The sequence below is a fragment of the Monodelphis domestica genome, chromosome 1 (genome assembly GCF_027887165.1).
Source record: "Monodelphis domestica isolate mMonDom1 chromosome 1, mMonDom1.pri, whole genome shotgun sequence".
Taxonomy (NCBI): Eukaryota; Metazoa; Chordata; class Mammalia; order Didelphimorphia; family Didelphidae; genus Monodelphis; species Monodelphis domestica.
Window position 1 is genome coordinate 29,676,820 of NC_077227.1, and position 21,449 is coordinate 29,698,268.

Below are 21,449 nucleotides of genomic sequence, written 5' to 3' on the forward strand. Positions count from 1 at the left end.
CCTGGCTCCAGACCTGAAACTCAATCCTCAGTGCTACTTAGCTGCCTCTTCTACAACTTATTATTAAAGGGATTTTAAGTGAACATCTGGAAAAGGAAACAATGATCCCAGTGAGGCAATGTGGTTTCATCCAGAAAAAGTTCTGCCACAATAAACTCATTTGCTCTTGCAATTGGATTACCTAGCCTGGAGATGAGAGGAATGCTGGAAGTACAGTCAATCTAGACTCAAACAAAGCATTTGACCAAACCATTCAAAAGAGGAATGGGCTCCTGCCTGTTTTCCATGTATGGAGGTCATTAAGCAAAACCTAGATGACCACTTGGCAGATATATGGTAAAGGGGGCACTTGTTCAGCTAAAGATCAGCTGAGATCTCAATTTCACTTCCAACTCAACAATTCTTTGGGTGAAGAGAAGGGACTTCATTCAACACACATAGCATTTCTTATACAAATACTGGGAAACAGATGTCACAGAGCACAGAAGTTCATAGGATCATAGATAGCGAGCCTTGGCAGGACCTCAGGAACCATCTAAATTTAGAGGTGAGGAATCAAAGGCCCAAAGAGGGAAAGTATAATTTACTAGGTTCATACTACTAGTTAGTGACAGGGGCAGGATTTCAAACTAGGTCTTCTGTCTCCAAAGCCAGCACTCTCATCTCTAAACTTGTCTTCTCCTAACTACATAGGAGGTGCTGTACAAATTTAAATTGATAGACAGAATCTCGATCTATGCCTGGATCTTGTTATCTCAGGCAAATACATATGACAAAGGAATTCATCTCTTTGTATTAAATCATAGGATCATATGTTCGATCTGAAAAGGATCCTACAAGACACTCAGACTACCTTTCTTGTTTAACAGAGGAGGAACCTGAAGCCCAGAGTAGTTAAGTGCTTGCCCAGGATTATACAGGAAGTGCAGAGCCAAGACTGGATCTCAAATCATCTGGTTCCCATTCCAGTGCTCTAATTCATTCAACATCCTTACTTACTGGACACCTGCAATATGCTACAGGTCTTGGGGATTACAGATCCATATAACAAAGGTCCTTTCCTGTGAGATGTTTACCATCTACCTCTTACAACTAGGTACAGGCTAAATGAGAAATGTACACTAGTAATCACAATAATAGTGTTTATATAGCACTTTAAGGTTTGCAAAGAGTTATGTTATTTCATTTGATCCTTACAATGACCATGTGAAGTAGGTGCTAGTACTATGAACATTTTACAGATGAAGAAACTGGCAGGCACTAGTCAAAGTGATTTGCCCAAGGTCATGCAGCTAATAAGTGTCTGAGACTGGGTTTGAACTCAGTTCTTTCTGATTCCCACTATCCTATCCACCCTGTCACTTGTTGTTTATCAGCACAATGACTCAAACACAGATCATTTGGTTTTGATTCCAGTGCCCTTCCTCCTGACAATCACTCAATAAACATCTTATGAAGCACCTACTATGTGCCAGGCAATAAACACTATCTCTTGTAAAAGAGAATTCTTTATTGTCTATCCTGAGTTAACACTAATTTAAGTACCTCACTAGAATGTGAAGGCAGGATTAACTCTCCTTTATCCACCTTTTAAATTGAATCAACAAAATATTGAACACCCTACTTAGTGCTAGGTGTTCTCCTGACAGCCAGTTACTTGGAGAGCTCTACCCTTTTTTTAATTCAATCAGAAACTTGTGGATTCTTTTAAGAATTCACACAAGAGTCCACACCCTCAGAAACTGTTCAATCAGGAAACTGTGAACCTTTTTGATGTGAAATTGATCTTCAGAAGGGGAGAAGTGGATCCCACAGACCCTGTCCCCTGGGCAGTGCTAGACAATTTGGAAACTGTGATTGGCCCCTGTGAAGAGAGAAGGAGACAAGAAGTCACCATAAAAGCAAGCCTTAATTCCCTCAGAAGAGATGGTCTTTGAGAAGATAGTCTGAAGATATTGTCTTCTGGAGATAGCCTTCTAACTGGGGAGAGTCTTCAAGGGAGCTTCGCTGGAGACTGTGGCTTGGATTGTGGGCTTGGAGCTCAGATTCAACTTAGACTCTGACTACTGGACTACTTCATTGGATGAGTGAAAGGCTGACTACTTTCCTAGTTTCCTAAGAGACTAGCTTCCATCTTAAAGGAGATCACATGGTTACTCACGACCAGCCGTACTGGTTGAGATAGGATAGATAACTTCTCTATCCCTCTCACATTTCTCTTCTTTATTGTTTCCTCTCTAATTATAAATACTTGTAAATAAATTTTTGACTTGAGATATAATAAATATTGGTGACTACATAATGTATCATTCAACCATTAATGTTCACCTTTACACTCTCTTAGATAGAGATGCTACACACTATAAAATAATGCAGTACCACACACTCAGGGAACATAGAGTATTATAACTGAAAACAATAATTTTTGTTCCTTTTTTCTCTCTTTATCATTATTTGCTTGTCTGAGCCAAATCCCATCAAATTCTAGTGGAAATCAAGTGGTTTTGAGATGAATGTCTCTCTCCAAACAAGAGCATAGATTTAGAGCTGGAAGGAATCTTATACAGTCACCTAGCCCCACTTGTACAATGAAGAGAAATCTAAGCTCTAAAGAAGCGAAATAAATTCCCCCAAGGGTATATGGATGGTAAGTAGTAGATTCAGGTTTTCAATTTAGGTCCTCTGACTACAAAGTCTCACATTCATTCTACTAGATGGAGATTATAAAAGAGTGGGAGGAGCCTCTGAAAAAGAGAAATCAAACCCCCAAGATCTTATTCAATATATTTCGCTAAGAAATGTATACTAATAATCACAATAATAATATTATAATAATGGTTAGCATTAATACATCATCTACCCCATCCATAAAAGCAATTTGTTATCTGCCAACATGGAATCTAGGACCTTCTGTGGACACAGAGAGCACTAGGGAAACACTATATCTGGCTTCTAACATTGTAACAAATGCTTATTAGAGAAAGTAAAAGATACCCCAGTTGCAGGGTTGTTTTTTTAATCCTACTTTCCTTCTTAGAATCAACACTGTGTATTGATTCCAAGGCAGAAGAGTGATAAGAGCTAGGCAATGGGGGTTAAGTGACTTGCCCAGGGTCACACAGTTAGGAAGTGTCTGAGGTCACATTTGAACCCCAAACCTCCCTCTGATCACTGAGCCATCTAGCTGCCACCTAAATTATATCCTTATAGAATGGAGGGAAATAGGTTGTGTCACTGAAGAAAAAAGTCCTGCTTGAGTTAGGACAGTGAATCCAAAACAAAATTTTCTGCATTTCCCAAAACTCAGGGCATTGTGCCAACCATTTTCATTCCTAAGAAGAAAGCCATCCAATTGCTGGAGAGGAAGGGACCAGTTTCTCCCACAGTCAGTATTTCCAAAGATAAACACAAAAAAAAGAACTAGAAATAGATTTCGTGACCAAGTTATCGTGGGGACTTTTTTCAGAAGTTTGATTTTCCCTCTACAAATCCTTAACCCCTAAATTCTCCATTATCAAGAAGAAGAAATGACTTGGCATAAAGACAAAAAGAGAAATCGCTCTAAATTTTTCATGTTGATGTCCAGTCAGAAACTCTGTCCCATACGCTTAGAGACACCCTCCCTCCCCCCAACAGAAAACAAAGGACAGATTTCTGGATATGGAGCTAAAAGACACTAGACCTTGGGCTGCCTTTGTGAACACAGGGAATTCAAGTCAGCAACTGTCCATTCAAAGCCAGTTACTTTGTACCATATGCTGAATTTACAAATACAAAAAGAAAACAAGCCCTGTTCTCATGGAGATTACATTCTACTGGAGGGATACCAAATATTCATTATAGGTATAATACAAGGAAAGTTGAACCAGGAGGAGAAACTGTGTAAATCAAGGAAGGCTTCACAGAGAAGATGGTACCTTAGCTAAGTCTTAAAAGATGTTTCAGGGAGATGAAAGTGATGAGAGTGTTTCAGGTATGGGAAAAGGCGTATGTATGTTACACATGTTGCCCAGGTAAGGGAAAAGGCTCATGAGAGTATTCCAGGTAGGAGAAAAGATTTCTTCCCAGGTAGAAAAAGGAATATCAAATTGGGAGAATGGCTAATAGTCCATTTTTCCTGGAATATGGAGTTTGTAAAAAGAGATCATGTAAAATAAATTCAGAGAAACTCAACTGTCTTAGTGACTTCAAGTTCAGCACTCCACCCATTATGCCACCTTGCTGTCATGAGAAAATTGAGGATGAGGACCCACAAAAGGCTCTCAGAGTTAGCAGTTCAAAGTCCAGCGAGTGACCTTAGACAGATGAGTTGTAATTGAGTGATGATGGCATTAAAAGTCAAGTAGAATGTGAGCAGGTGAAGGAATAATCAAAGATAAGATTTCATTTCTCTAGGCTTCTGTTTCCTTATGTGCAAAATAGGAAGGTTGAATGAGTTCCCTTACAATCTCAATTTTGTGATCTTACGAACTTGTAAATTGTATCCACAACAATCCACAGAATTACTGATCATTGCTCAGGAAAGAGATGAGACTCACTTAGCAGGTTTCACAACTGGCCACACTAAACCCTGTTTCTGCCAGTACAAGTCCAGGCTTCAAAAACAGCTGTATTTTTTTATTTGTGACCTATGCTGTCAGAGATTCTAGGATGAAGTTGATTCCTTGAGTAAAAAAATACTTACTAACTATCTGCTGGGAACTGAGAATTATAGGGAGAAGAGGTTACAGGTAGAGGGAGAAAGGCCTGCAAAGGGGAGTCACAGCTGCTTTTTGTTTGTTTGTTTGTTTCTTTTTTTAAAAACTCTTACCTTCTGCTGCAGGATCACTGCTGTATATTGGTTCCAAGATAGAAGAAAGGCAAGAGATAGGCAATGGGAGTTAAGTGACTTGCCCAGAGTCACACAACTAGAAAATGTCTGAGGCCACAATCTCCCTTCTCTAGCCCTAGCACTCAATCCACTGAACCACCTAGCTGCTGGTATAATCTGCTCAGAGCTAAAGTTACAGAAGAAAAAAAAAAGCAATACTGTACAGGCGACCACTGAAGTCATGGATTGCCAGGGCAGAGCAGATGCTAAGGAAACTGCTAGAGTTTCTGAGTTACTGAGAGTAAGATCGCACTTCATTGTTGTTCAGTTGTTTTAGTCATGCCCAACATTTATGACCCCATTTGGGGTTTCCTTGGCAGAGATACCAGAAGGGTTTTGCATTTCTTTCTCCAGATCATTTTACAGATGAGGAAACTGAGTCAAGCAGGGTTAAGTGGCTTGCCCAGGGTCACACAGCTAAGAAGTGTCTGAGGCTGGGTTTGAACTCAGGAATATGATTCTTCTTGACTCCAAGCCCAGAATTCTATCCACTGTCTCATTTAATTGCCTTTATGAGCCTCTAGGGTAGAGTTTTTTGAAGGTAGATTCTATTGTCTTTGTGCTCTGACATTATTTTCCTTGACCTCTAAATAAACCTATTCTTGCTTTAAGTTTATGTATATATATTCTTATCAGAAGAACTAGTGATTAGGCCCCCCCCAGGACAACCAGTAACAATTATCACAATTATTTCTTTAAAATGTGCAAAGCATTTTACATATTTTACCTGGTTTGATCAAGATTTGGATTATTTACATCCTGTGAAAGCCTCTCCCATTCTCACAATTAGTTACCAAGACTTGTAATTGTCATGAAATCATTCTTAATTCTTCCCTCTTTCCTTAGGGAGCTGGGTAGCTCAGTGGATGGAGAGCCAGGCCTAGAGATGGGAGCTGTCTGAGCCCTATTTGGCACCTTATCACAGGTGCCAAATCTTGTTCATCCCAACTCTCCCCATCCATCTCCTTCTTGCCATCCACATAGCATCTCTGATATCCTTTCTCCTCTTCTCACTCACCCAGCCTGTACCCAAGTTTAGGTCCTCCTTACCTTGTACCTACACTGTTGGGGTAGCCCCCTACTTAATCTCCCTTCTCCCAAAGCAGAAATTCATATTCCTAAAATGGATATATATACATGTATATCTCGTGCCAGCTACCCAATCAATGTAATGGTTCATTATTACCTCCAGGGAAAAAAACAAATTCCAGGGAAAAAGTTGGCATTGAAAGTCCTTCCTAATCTGGCTCCTGACCCCTTTTCTAGTCTCATTTCAGATTGCTGCTCTTTGTTAACTGTCCATTCTGGTCGACCTGATCTGCTAGCTGCTGCTTATATACATCCTCCCATCTCCCACCTTCCTCCATTTGTAGAAGTGGCTCCTGGATGTCTTTGGTGAACTCCCTCACGGAATCCCTAACTCCCTTCAAAGCATAGTTTAGGTGCCATCTCCTACTTTTCTGATCTCTCCTAGTTCTTAGCAGATTCTCAGCTTTTAAATGACTTATCCTCTTTGGTGTTTACTCAGCACTTACTTACATATTTATATACATTATATTGTCCTAGTAATGTACACATTTGTTGAGGACAGAGATGATTTCATTGTCATCTTTGGATGCCCAGGACCTGACACACACACAGAAAGCATTTAGTCAATATGGGTTTAGTTGACTAAACCAGAAAAGTCATTTCCTCTCAACATGTCCTCTGACACAAACAACATCTGACGGAAGGTTGTGGTAAAAAAGATAAAGAATGGCACAAACAGGGGAAAGGGAATAAGCATATATAGCACCTCTATGTGCCAGGTGCTGTGCTAAGTGCTTGACAAATTTTCATTCAATCCTCACAACTCTGTGATATAGGTGCTATTATTATCCCTATTTTACAACTCAGGAAACTGAGACAAATGGAGGTTAAAGTGACTTGGAAGTGTCTTTGGCCAGATTTGAATGTGGGTCTTTTTCATTCTAGGGCCAGTGCTTTAATCCCTGTACCACCTAGATGCCCCAAATAGCCAATACGTGAAATGGCAGAATCTCTAAAACCTCAATAGACTGATTCAAATGATGGGTTCTAAACAGCAAGATGAAATTGAATGGGTGTAAATACCTGCACTTGGGCTTTTTAAAAAATCACTTCAAACCGGGTATTTTAAAAGAGAGCTGATTTAAAAGCAGGTCATGTTTCAAATAGCTAGAGATTTCCATTAATTCCACGCTTAGTCTGATCAACGTAAAACATAGTCATCGGAAAAAGTAAAGTCATTTCAGAATGTACCATCTGAAATGGAGCAAACAAGACAATGGCAACTCGTGGAATCATTGAATCTTAAAGCCAAAAGGAGCTATGTGGTCCCACCTCTTACCTTGTTCAAGAGTCCACTCTACCCCTTCCCAGACAGGTACTCATCCAGCTTCTGAATGATCCCAGTGATTGGGGGTTCACTATATCCTAAACGAGTGTTGGCAGAGTATTGGCATGTGTGCCTGGCTGGCACTGGGGGAGCTGGTCCATTCCCCCTCTTCCCAGTGCCCAAGAACATTTTTGCATGCCCCACCCCTCTGTCCAGCCACCCAAAGTGAGCACTTCCTCCCTCTATTCTCTGGGGTAATATGGGGGGCTCACAGGCAGCTTGAAGTCGCAGTTTGGGCACATGAACTTGAAAACCTTTGCCAACCTTGTTCTGAACCAACGCATTCCATTTCCGGATCAGTCTAGTTGTTAAAAAGTCTTCACTTTTATAAAGCTGAACCCTGCTTTCCACCCAGAATTCCTTATTCTACACTCTGGAGCTGCCTAGAATAAGTCCAATGTCTTTTCTCCATGACAGCCCTTGAAATATTTAAGGAGAGTAATCAATTCCCCCAGCTCCCAAGTCCTTTCTTCTCTGGTTAAACAGTTCTCCTCCCCATTCTCTCCATTGTGCAGCACCCTCAGCCTTCTTAGTCATCTTCCCTCTTAACACAGGGTACCTGAACCTGAGCAGTCGATGCTATCAGATATGGTCTGATAACCCAAAGTACACCAAACACAGTTAACAACACATTATCCCTATTAAATTACGCCTGCTTCAATCATTCGTTAGGTCCATCATTCCAACCTGTCCAGAAAAATGTTCAATCTTGATTCAGGCTTCCGATGAATATATCCAAATGCTTGACCTCTTCTCAGAAGGGGATGGACTGCTCCAATCAGAGTCCCTACCCCCATGCTATCAATTCAAGAGGGCCTGCCCTCTGCAGGATCCCACTAAGCTTAGGCACAAAAATTAATAGGATCAAAATGAAATGAATATAGGGAGCAGCTGGGTAGCTCAGTAGATTGAGAGCCAGGCCTAAAGGTGGGAGGTCCTGGGATCAAATCTGGCCTCAGACACTTCCCAGCTGTGTGATCCTGGGCAAGTCACTTGACCCCCATTGCCTAGCCCTTACCACTCTTCTGTCTTGGAACCAATATACAGTTTTTAAAAAACAAAATGAATATAAATGACCTGTACAATCAAGCTAATGTGACCTTATTTATCTTGTATGGAAAATGGGAACATCTGAATAGATCTAAATTAGGCCAGCCAATTATCCTGGATAAGACAGGTTAGTTATGGATTTTGATAGTCCCAGATCTCCACATGGCAAAGAGTCCCAGAAACTGTTTCACATTCCCCCAAAATGTTCCATGGCAGAACTTGCAATTGTCCTGAATTTTCATCAAATCACTGAAGTGCTCACAGTGGGGAAATGGGCAAGACGTTTATGCATTGTTACAAGATACTACTTTATAAGAGAAATGTGTTGTGATAGCCGTTGCTAGGCTAACAGCGGCAAAAACATGTAGTGTCCATAAACAGCAACAGCAGGTTCCCGTTTTGTGAGCTAAAACAAGTAGCAAAACTCTATTAATGAATTTAAGGATTTCTGTTCAACATCTCACATGCATGTCAGGTTTGTTACATGGATAACTTTGAAGCCTGAGAAAATCAATCCTTAAATATTGATATTAATAGCATAGTCTTCTGAGGCAGCAGTTAACTATTTCGGATGTCCTCTATTTGCTTCTTCAAATTTCTAATATGTCATACATTGGATATTTAAAAATTCCAGATGCCTTACTTAAATTCTTAATCATCCACAAAATAAAGCACTATTTTTCCTGTTTTTAATATATATGATATTATCATTAAAGGTATGGAAGTAATATCATCTGTAAGCATAAGAAATTAAAATTTAAAATTCTCTTCTCTAAGAAAGATGACATCATGCCCATTCTCTCATGTTGTGTAGGACAATGTCTACTGTTACATAATAATATGTTACAGGCTGGATAGAGTGTTTACAAACTGGAATGTTTTATTTGGTATTTTTGTATTGTTTTATGTGTTTAAATTGTCCTAAATCCAAATCTGAGGGACTCATGAGAAAGAACACTATCCACATTCAGAGGAAGAACTGTGGGAGTAGAAATGCAGAAGAAAAACAACTGTTTGATCACATGGGTTGATAGGGATAAAATTGGGAATGTAGACTCTAAATAATCACTCTATTGCAAATATCAATAATATGGAAATAGGTCTGACACATGTCAGCTATGGAAGGGGGTGGGAAAGGGAGGGAAAGAATATGAATCTTGTAACCATGGGAAAATATTCTAAATTAAAATTAAATAAAATTTTCCAAATTAAAAATTTTTTTATTTAAAAAATTAATTAATAGTCCTAAACCATTGCATAAAAAACAAGGTTTAGTACAATTTTAATATCAAAATATTACTAAAAGTTTATAATAACAATTGAAACCTAGATCTTACTTGGTTTTACTTTAATTATAATTTTGATGTATTTTGTATACTTAATACAGAATTATTATTTTAATTTTGAGAGTTATTGTATCCAAGGTTTCAAAAAACAAGGCAATGTACAATATAGACAGTCTCAATATTACTTTCTCTGTAGTATTTGGACTACAAAGAAAGGCAAAAGATAGTCCCTGCTCTCAAGGAATTCATATTCTAATGAATGAGACAACACACAAACCACAATGTAAAGACAAAATATAAAGAGGATAAATTGGAGATTATCAATAGGGGGTATCAGGAAAAGCTTTTGTAGAGTATAGGATTTTAATTGAGACTTAAATGAAGCCAGGAGGTGTATATTGAGGAGGAAGAGGATTCCAGGCATGGGGAAGAGCTAGTGAAAATGCCCAGAGTCTGGAGTTCCTGTAGGGGAGTAAGATGTTCGTCAATCAGAAAGGGTGACAAGGAATAGACAGAAAATGAAAATGGTAAATATTGGAGGGGATGTGGGAAAATTGGAACACGAATGGACTGTTGGAATTCTGGACTGATTCAATCATCCTGGAGAACAATTTGGAACCATCCCAAAGGGCTATAAAGCAGTGACCCAGCAATTGCACTACTGGGTCTATACCACATAGAGATCAAAAAAGGAGGGAAGGAGAAAGAACTTATTCAAATAAAAGTATTTATAGCAGCTCTTTTGTGGTGGTGAAGAATTAGAAATTGAGGGAATGTCCATCGATTGAGGAACAGATGAAAAAGTTGTGGAATATGATTATAGTGGAATCCCATTGTGCTATAAGAAATGATGAGCAGCATTGGCTACATGGTGGGGGGGGGGAGGAGGAGGGAGGGCAAGGAGTATGAATCATGTAACCATGGAAAGATATTCTAAATTAATTAAGTTAAATAAATAAACAGTTAAATAAAGAAATAAATGAATAAAGAAATAAATGACAAGTAGGGGGAAAAACTTGGAAAGATCTACATGAACTGATGTAAAATGAAATGAGCAGAACCAGGAGAACAATACACACAGCAACAACAATAATGTCTGATGAACAATTGTTAATGACTTAGCTCTTCTCAGCAATGCAATGATCCGAGCCAATCAATCCCAAAGGGTTTATGATGAAAAACACTATTCACCTCCAGAGAAAGAACTAATGAAACCTGAATGTATATTGAAGTAGACCATTCTTCACTTCACTTTCTTCGTGAGATTTTTTATGTATTTCCTTCTACAACATGACAAATATGGGCATTTGTTTTGTGTGGTAACCCATGTATAACCAATAGAAAATGCTTACTCTCTAGGAAGTGGAGAGGGATGGATGGAGACGAGGTGGAATTCAAAATGTTAGAAAACAAATGCCAAAAATTATTTTCATATGAAAAGTGGCAAAAAATAAAATATCACTAATTTTTTAAAAAAGAAATTATTAATATCAAGGAGAATGTGGGTCGGTATCAGTTCTCAATAACTATTGATCAACAATAATAGCTTCTATACTTTTGTTATAAATTTTCTGATCTTTTGTTCTCTTTTATCCAACTAACCCACATTAAATGTGCAGCAGCAACTATGTGATTAAAAGTACCAACTGTGGCTCATTTTCAGTCATTTCAGTCTGGTAAAGCATTTGACTTATTTCAAAGTCATTTACCTTGTAGCTTCAGGTATTAAAAAGAAATGGTGGGAAGCCACAAAGTTAGTATAAGTCCAAAAGAAAGACTTTAAGGTATAAGTACTAAAGTTCATGTGCCTTACTAATCAATGTCTGACTTACTGAAAAAAAAAGAAAAAAAGAAAGGCAGGGTGACAGGGAGCCACGGGAGTCTATTGTAGACAATGTTGTCAGATCTGTTCTTTAGGAAGATTAATTTGATAGCTGAATGAAGGATTAACTATAGTAGAGAGAGGGATACCAAGAAGCAAACCATTGCAATAGTCCAGGTGTGAATCCAGGTCATTTTTATGTCAAAATTCACTTATTTAAAAGGCAAACTATTATTTTTAAATATACAAATACCTAGTAAACCAACAAATTTACATAGTTCCTCAATTGTTGGATAAGGAGAACATTAGGCCACTAAATTTTTCTTTAATCCAAAAAAAAAAAAGTAAGTATTTCTAAAATGACTAATGTATAACCATAGACAATTAAAGGTCCAATTCCTTTCCCATTCCCATTCAGCAAGTGAACTAAAATACAAGAAATTACACATCCAAGTTTAAAAGGATCCTTGAAATTATTGAGATAACCAGCTCCATATGCTTTAAAAAGTAAAATTCCAAGTCACTTTTTAACCTTGCCCTTGCAATGGTTCAAATTAAATTATGAGTCTGCTAGTAGCTTTATTACATTAAAGTAATGATAGTAAAGAGAGGGAAATGTAGAAAAGAGGCAAAGAGTTTATTAGCTTACTGCTCTATATGCCGTTTGAGGGATTGAAGCTCACCACCAACAGAGGTTCCTCCAGGTTCCAATCTTGGGTCAGAACAGTGCCAGACTATGAGCAAGCAGCCTTGGTCTCAGCTTATGAGAAGTTTTCTCCACCCACTAGCTCTCTCATGTGACATCTCAGGAACCAATTATAGTTCCTTAATTTGCCTGGCACCATGATGGGGGGGGGGGGGGTCAGTGGCTGTGGGATCAGTTTCCCATCTTGTTGGTTTCAACTTCCTTTCTCTGGGGGCCTGTCTATCCCTGCACACCTCAATGGTAAAGATCTCCAGGTTCCTGATTGATTTCATCAAAACAAAGCAACATAATGAGGGCAGGAGTTCCCTTCCAAAACCCTAGAAACAAAGGCCAGGTATGAATATCTCAAGCCATCCCTACCACCATCACCAAGAAAGAAAACTAAATGCAGGAAGATTTTTATATACTACGGACCTGCACCAGAATGATGGCAATATCAGAGGAGTGAAGGGAGTATATAAGAGAAGAATTACAAAGGTAGAACCAATAGGACTTGACAATTGATTGAATATGGGACTGGGAATAAAAGTGCAAAGAGCTAGGGATGATGGCTTAGGTTGTGGGAGTCTGGATGCCTAAGAGGATGATAATATCCTCCACAGTAATAGACTGAAAAGAGCATGAAGGGGAAGCAAGTGATTGACAGTGTCAGAGGTTGTAGAGAATTTAAGAAGGATGAGGACTGAGGAAAAGCCATTAGATTTGGCAATGAAAAGGAAATTGGTAAGGGTCACCTCTTTTTTATAATAATTGGATAATTTTTAAAGATAATTGGAGAACTACCTCTTCTTTTTTACACCCTTCCCTTCCATCTTAGAATCAATATTTTTTTAAAACCCTTACCTTCCATCTTGGAGTCAATACTGTGTATAGGGTCCAAGGCAGAAGAGTGGTAAGGGCTAGGCAATGGGGGTTAAGTGAATTGCCCAGGGTCACACAGCTGGGAAGTGTCTGAGGCCAGATTTTAACCTAGGACCTCCAGTCTCTAGGCCTGGCTCTCAATCCACTGAGCCACCCAGCTGCCCCCTAGAATCAATATTAAAGCTAGGCAACAGGATTTAAGTGACTTGCCCAGAGTTACATAGCTAGGAAGTGTCAAAGGCCAGATTCAAACCCAGGACTTCCCATCTTCAGAATTGGCTTGCTAGTCACCTTGTTGCCCCAGGAAGACCTCCTTTTGTGAGACAGGGATGAAAGTGGAAATAGTGACAGACATCTTGGAGGAGGAGCAAGATAAAAGAAGGAACTCTCCGTGAATATACCACATTTTTTCTTTCCTTTTACCTTTTACAGGGCTACAGAGTCTGTAAGTCTGAGAGGCAAAAATATCTCTTTCTCTCAAGGAGTTTACTTTCTAATGGGAAAAAGAAAAGGAGAGTGGCTAGACAGCAATCCTGGAAGGGAAGACACTAAGGAGAACCTCCTACAGATGGTAAGATTTGAGTTGAGTATTAAAGAAAACCAGGAAGCCAAGAGAGAGGTGAAAACAAAGAGCATTCCATGCATCCAAGAGCCTACTCCATCCTCATCTTCAACCTTTAGGCAGCATTCAAGACTCTTGGCTATCCCTTCATCCTTAATTAATGCAGAAAAACATGGGATTTCCAAGTTGAAAGCAACTATGGAGGCCATTGAGACCAACTCATGCTCAAAATCAGATCTAGATTACAACATAGTCTTCTTGTGTTCATCTAGCCATTTCTTAATGCCCTCTAACAAAGGAGAACCTACTGTTTCCAAGGCAGAAGGTTCCATTTCCATTTTTGGACAGCTCCAACTATTGGAAATTTTTCCCAAAAGATCATGCTTAACTTTATAGTCAAATGGGAACTTAGAGCTCAGATAATCCAGCATCTTCGTTATTCAGATGAGGATCAGAAGAGTGAAGCCACTTGCCCACCCAGGAAGTTAGTGACAAGCAGCATCCCAACTTGGGCCCTGAAATTCTATACACACAGTTATTTCCACTGCACTACGTTTCCTTGAATCAAGTCCACACTGATCACTTTGCAATTTCCTTTTATTACATCCATTGCCTTGAGGACATTCTCTCTCTTCCTTTGGCTTCTGGGCTACTGCTAGGACCTTCTACCTATTAGTCTCATCTCTCACCATTTCTACATCCTCTGCCTGCCTCCAGGCACAGATATCCTCCAAAATTCTGTCCTCTACCTTCCCCTCTTCTCTATACTCTCTCCCTTAGCAATCTCATCCTCTCTCGGGTGTCAATCATCACTCTAGGCATAAGACCTTAGAGTCTTTCTCTTCACTCAACCTCTGCTGAGCTCCAACTCCAAACTTGAAGATTTTGTGAATAACTCAAACTAATTAAGCCTAAAACCAAACTTATCCTTTTCCCTCCTGAACCAGCCCTTCCTCCTAACTTCTTTTATTTTCATATCAAAGTTCCTTGAGGACTGGGACTGTCCTAGAAAATCACCTGGTCAAGCAGCAACCATTAAATAAATATTTACCAGGTACACAGCACTGTGCTCAGTACAGGGGATACAAGTACAAACAAAAAGAAAAGCCCTGTCTGTCCTGAAGTAGCTTATATTCTAATGAGCAAAGATGACCACGCACATACCTAAGGGAATTGTACACTGGAAGTGGATGGGAGGATGTAGCAAAGAGAAATGAAGGAAGGTGGGACTGAACTTTTCCTCAAAATGGAGGTCTTGGTATGCCCATCTCCTTGCACAGGACTGTCACATAGCAGATGTTTAGAAAAGTTTGTTTTCAAAATTAAGGGCTTCCCAGCAATTCTTTTTATTGGATGAACCCATCCCAATCTGAACTTGCACCACAATGGCAATTAGAGGCCTGACAGAAGGGAATTATTAACCATTGAGGACCAGGAATTGATCTAATTCTATAGGCACTTCATCTGATATTTGGAAAACTGGACCCTTTACTGCTACTTGGGCTTTTTCCAGCCCTCATACAGTAAGACCAGAGAAACATTAGGACAGCTCCTCTAATCCAAAATTATCTGTCACAATGCCTGAAATTCCACCATTAAAGTTTTATGTCTATGAATTAAGCAAAGGTTTCTAGAAACTCACAGAATTCTTTTTTTATGCAAATATATCCAGGAGGGTCAACATTAACATTTTTTGAACTTCTTCCTCTTCAGAGGGATTCAAATGTTATAAGGAAAGATATCGTCCAACTCTTTCAGTTCTATCTACAGCTCAACTGAAGGAATCTGGATGGCTCCCTGCCAGAGGGACCCACCAGGCCAAGAGCCACTATTCAAGTGAAGCCATGCTGCCAAAGCTAGCTTTGTGTATCTCTCAAGGAGCATTCCCAGGAGCCCGAGAGCCTTAAATAAATACTATTTTTATGTCTTCACTTCAGCACACATACTTTCTCTGCAGACAAGGGTGGCTGCCAACTTCTCTCTCTGTTTTTAATCCCTATTACACCAAAGGGAAATAAATATCCTCTAACAACAGTTCATAGGGAGTGGAAAGTTGAATACTCTTCCTTCCTTTCTTCCTCCCTCCCATCCTTCTCTTGTCCCCTTCTAATCTCCTTCCTACATCTGTCCCTAAAAGTTTCCCTTTCTCCTTTCTCCCCTTTTCCATCCTAGTCTTCCTTATTTCTGTCCTCTTTCCCTTCTTTTCCTTTCTTTCCATCTTCTTTCTTCTTCCCTATTTCCTCTAAGCCATTCTCTTCTTTTTTCCTAGCCACCCCTTCTCCCCCTCTTTCCTTTCTAGCCTCTCTCTTTCTGTCCTAACCTCCCTTTTCCTATCTCCACAACCCAACAGCCCCTTCCACTAAAAAGCAAAGCTCTAAAGTATAGGTTTGAAACAAAGACCACACCAAACACTTTAAGATTAAGCACTTTGGGATTTTAAGAACTGATGGGCTCCCACCATTCTTAATAGTCTTGACTTGGATCTGTTCCAATCTATAATAACCAAATAGCTTTATGCCCCCTCCCACCCCATCCAAGTCATGAAAAGGTATATGGGTTTGGATTCTGGAGAGATCCAATTTTGCATCTGACCTGTTATCCTGACTCTACATCCAATAGAACCAGTCACTGAGGATCATGGTCAGAAAGGATCCCAGCTGCCACCATTTTACCCAGCTTGTATCTGACCTGCCATTCTTTCTACAACAGCCTTGACAATTTGCCACCCACTTTCTACTTGAAGACCTCCAGTGATGGGGAGCCCACAACCACCTGAAGCAGCCAACCCATTCCACTATTCCAACAGGTCCAACTAAGGGAAGTTTTACCAAACCGAAGTTTTTCCTTACATTTCTTTTTTCATTTATCTTATCCTGAGCCTCAGTTTTTCTTCATCCATAAAAGAGGGTAACGGCACTTGCCCTTCATTAATAAGGGCTTAATAAGTGCTCGTGGATTGATGATTGTGATAATTAAATAAGATGGTGAATGAAAGGTTGAAAAGTTGGTCAGCACTGAGAGCTACCCTAAAGTGAAATGGAAGCCTCTGGAGGTGGTAGATTGTTCTTCTCTAGAGGTCTTTAAGGGGTAGCTCGGTAGCCTTCCATTTCACTTTAGGGTAGCTCTCAGTGTTGACCAACTTTTCAACCTTCTCATTCACCATCAATCACCATAATTATCACAATCATCAATCCGCGAGCAGTTATTAAGCCCTTACTAATGGAGTGCAAGTACCGTTACCCCCTTTTACTGATGAAGAAAAACTGAGGCTCAGGATAAGATAAGTAAAAAAAGAAATATAAGGAAAAACTTCTGCTTTCTGTTTGGTAAAACATCCTTCAGTTGGACCTGTCCAATAGCAGAATGGGTTGGCTGCTTCAGGTGGTTGTGGGCTCCCCATCACTGGAGGGCTTCAAGTAGAAGGTAGGTGGCCACTTCCTAGCTGTGTGACCCGGGGCAAGTCACTTAAGCTTGTTTGCCTCAGTTTGCTCATCTATAAAATGAGCTAGAGAAGGAAATGGCCAGATGCACCAGTATCTTTGCCCCCACAACCCCATATGGAGCCACAGAGACAGACACAACTGAAAAGACTGAAGAACACACCCGCAAAAAGAGGTCTTCAAGCAAAAAGCTTAAAGTTTGAAAAAGTCTTGAGAGAATTCTTGATAAAGTCGAGTTTGGATTAGACCTTTGTGATGCCTCCCAAATCAGAGATTCTGAGGTTATACAAGCATCAACTGTCATTCTTATCATTATGTTTATTGCTTGAAAACAATCTTCCAGCTACTTCCTTAACTCCCCCATCCTCTCACATCTCCATATTTCTTTTTTCTTTTAAACCCTTACCTTCCATCTTGGAGTCAATACTGTGTATTGGCTCCAAGGCAGAAGAGTGGTAAGGGCTAGGCAATGGGGGTCAAGTGACTTGCCCAGGGTCACACTGCTAGAAAGTGTCTGAGGTCAAATTTGAACCCAGGACCTCCCATCTCTAGGCCTGGCTCTCAATCTACTGAGCTACTCAGCTGCCCCCTCCATATTTCTCATAAGATCACAGATTTAGAGCTGCAAGGCACTTCAGAGATCTTCCAGTCCAACCCCTTCCCCTCATTTTTCAATATTACATATTCAGAAATGTAAGTGACAAAAAAAAAGGCTTCACTTTTCTGCAGGAATCATGGGTTATTCCACTTTTGTGTGTCTAAGAAGATGAAACTCTATGGTGAAATGAGAAGCTTTTGGAGACCAGTTACCCAAGGGAGAAGGTAGTTTAAGCTAGGTGACCTCTAGGTGACCTAGAGGTGCTCCTCCTTTGCTTCCACAGCTGCCAGTTCTTTTTCCTTTACTTCAGCCACCACAAGATGTCCCAATTTTTACTCCCCAAAGGCTGGGCTTTTAGGTATTCTACTGTCTGTCTCCCTTTGTCCTTTCTGTGGTCCGAGCTGGAGAGAGCACACAATACTGAAACACTTAGAGCACATTTGCAGTAGGCGTATCCCAATAAGCTGATTATTTAATAAACACTTTGAGTTATTGGACCTGCCATCCAGAAAATAATGTTTATTTCCCAAGCAAGGGAAGTCAGATATTCAAGTAAGCAGGGCCTGGAAAACAACGTAAATGGAAAGAATCGTATGTAATTAGGGTAGAATCACCGAGCTCTCCTCCAAAAAGGAGATGAAAAAGTATTCTTTCCCTTACTTGCAGGGGTAATGAGCCCTGCGTATGGAAGGCTACATAGACCGTCAGACTGTTGGGCAGCTTCACTGAACACTTTTCTCTCTTTCATTTTTTTAAACTCTTTGTGACCAGGCATAGTGCACAAAGGAGAGGAGGAGAAAGGGATATATTCCAAAATGAAGATGATATTCAAAAAAGTAAATACATCAATAAAAAGCAAAGCAAATTAAACAACCTAACTGTTCCCCAAGATCTCTTCCAGGTCTGAAATCGTGATCTCCCAAACCCCATCAACAAGCAACAGCTGTTCTCTGGCATACTGAATGCCCTTTAGCCTGCCTCAGTGGGAGGAACACATCCCAAGAAATCAGGGGATCCCAAATGACATCCTTTGGATTATATAGTACTGGGTAAGCTATCTCTATTTCCTAAAGCTCTCTAGGTGGGTGCTAGGTGGTGCAATGTGTAGAGTGCCTGGTCTGGAATCAGGAAAACTCTTCCTAAATTCAAATATGACCTCAGATCATGGGTAAGGGCCTTAACCCTGCTTGCCTCAGTTTCCTCATCTATAAAATGAACTGAAGGAAATGACAAATCACTCCAAGAAAACCTCAAATGGGATCTAAAGAGTTGGACATGAGTGGACAAAAGCTCCCAAAACAGGAATCTACAACTTGCCCTAGTCCTTTATACCATAATACCAAAACCCTTCCAGAAAAGAAACTCTACCCTAAAGCTTTCTTGCCTTATTTTACTTTCATTCCTTATAATCTAGGCCTTAATTTGATCCTTAGTGCAGCCTGTTGAGACTGGCCCTTTTATTTTTTTAAACCCTTACCTTCCATCTTGGAGTCAATACTATGTATTGGCAATGGAGGTCAAGTGACTTGCCCAGGGTCACACAGCTGGCAAGTGTCTGAGTCCAGTTTTGAACCCAGGACCTCCTGTCTTTAGGTCTAGCTCTCAATCCACTGAGCCCTCCAGCTGCCCCTCAGGTGGTGCTTTTATTGTCCCAATTTTACAGATGTGGAAAACCAGGGCTGAGAGAGAGGAAGTGCTATCATGCCCAAAGTCACACAGCTGGGAAGTGGCTGAGATTTATATACAGGTGTACCTGATTTGGCCGAGTCTGTCCAATAGGTCCCATTGCTTCTCAATGCGATTGAATATCATTATGATGGATTCAAAGATCCTTTCATCTAGATCTGGAAAGGACCCTGGAGTTCATCGACTCCAAAGCCAACATTTTACAGATGAGGAGACTGAGGCTGACCCAAAAGACTTGAACAGGGTCATCCAGATAGTGTCCGAGAGGTTTGAAAAATGTTATTGATCAATTGATCTCTGCCTCCAGCTTCAGTGCTCTTTCTACCCCACCTCGCAGTCTCCTATCATCAGTCTTTCCTTTCCTTACAACTCCCCCCTCCAAGCACCCCCCATCCCCTAAGGCGGAGCTACACTATCAAGCGTTGGCAAAGCATTTCTCAACCTTCTAACTTCAGGACAACTTCTAAAAGTTATTTTCTGGAATCAGAAACACAGCTAGAGAAGCAACAGCACCTACACCTAGTGCTCAGGCGTGGGGAACCGCTGGCCTCCCAAGCGTGGCCTCAAAGGGTAGAGCCTCTCCAGCATTCCCCTCTGAGTTTCCTCCTGCCTCTGCGCCACTGCCCAAAAAAGGACCGTCCCAACCCTATCTTATCTTCTCCTGGAGAATAGTCCACTGCGCTTTTTATAGCTAGAAACTCTCTGAATTCCAAGCACGACATGCCTACCAGCTTCCCCTGGCAAGCGTGCGGTGGTTATTTATAGCTTTACAATTAGCATAAAAGTTTACATTTCTCATCATTACGAATCAAAACAGTGGCGCTTTCTAAAAGAACGCAGCCTCCCGCAGGTCAGAGGCAAAGGCAGCATTTTCAGCCTGGGCTGTACGAAGCGAAGCGGGACAAATGAATTCCCTCCCTGCCACCCCGACGCTCCCCAGCTCGGAGCTGTTCAGCAGTTACTTCCTCCCCAGCCACTGGACTCCTTCTTACCTTTCTTCTACTTCCTGTAAAGGAGATGTCCTCTGGACGTGCACTCCTGTCAGCAGCCTCGCAGGCCGATCGCCTGGCTCAGTCAGGCACAGAGGGGCCGGGGACCCAGCTGAGAGGCAGTGACAGTGGGACAGTCAGTCACCTCGGAGAGGAGAGGGAGAGAGAGAGAGAGAGAGGAGGGAGGAAGGGGGAGGTCACAGGCGAGGGTGGGTGGTATCTAATCCTGACCCACCGAGTCCCTGACTTCACTGACAACTTGTTGCTGAAAATACTTCATTGAGGAAGCCCAGACACACACTTTACCCAGAGTCCCGCAAGCTCGCCTGCCCTAAAGCTCAGAAAGAGCGTCCTGGGTTGGCTTTGTCTAGACCTTTTTTGACGATGATGAGCTTGCCAGTTTAACTAGAGCTGAAGCAGGAATTCTCTAGAATGAGGAAGACTGCAAAGCCCAAGGAAGAATGGCCATGGAAACCCCACTTGGAGCGGGGACTTTAAGCAAGAGATAGTGCTTGCCAACAACAAGAAAAGATGAACAAATTAGCCATAGGACCATACTGGAAAGTGACTGCCCAGTAAGAAAGGCCACAGGGGAAGAAGGCATAGAAATATGGAATGGCATGAAGTGATAAAGACAGACGAAGGTGGAATCAGAATAGCCAGCCCAACATTTTCAAAAATATACAACTATTTGAAAATAAGGTTTAGAATAATAACAACAAAATCCTAAAACATTTAGAGGGGGTAACTGGGTGTCTCAGTGGATGGGAGGACCTAGGTTCAAATCTGACCTCAGACTCTTCCTAGCTGTGTGACCCTGGGCAAGTCACTTAACCCTCATTGCCTAGCCCTTACCACTCTTCTGCCTTGGAGCCAATACACAGTATTGAATCCAAGACAGAAGGTAAGGGTTTAAAAAAAACAACATTTAGAAACAAAATGATTTCGATAGAAACATGGAAGCAAAGGAGAGATAAAACTATTGTCTTATTAAAGTTCACTGGGGCACCTAGGAAGCACAGTGGATAGAGCACCAGACCTAGAGTCTAAAGGACTTGGGTTCAAATCTGCCCTGTGTATCCCTGGGCAAGGAACTTAACCCCAATTACCTAGCCTTTACCACTGTTCTGTCCTAAAATTCATACTAAGAGAGAAGGTAAGGG

The 21,449-nt window shown here is 40.8% G+C and overlaps 1 protein-coding gene across 4 annotated transcripts in view; it reads right to left on the bottom strand.

The window, feature by feature from the left end:
• Nucleotides 1-20,677, bottom strand: part of CTNNA3 (catenin alpha 3) — a 2,164,949-nt gene extending 2,144,272 nt beyond the window's left edge. Inside the window, exon 1 of one of the 4 annotated variants that reach the window (XM_056819226.1) lies at nucleotides 20,290-20,677. The gene's annotated coding sequence lies outside the window, so the exon portion shown is untranslated. The remainder of the gene's footprint in view (nucleotides 1-20,289) is intronic. The other 3 variants (XM_056819230.1, XM_056819240.1, XM_056819246.1) reach the window with 3 other exon arrangements.
• Between the last annotated feature and the right edge of the window lie 772 nt (nucleotides 20,678-21,449).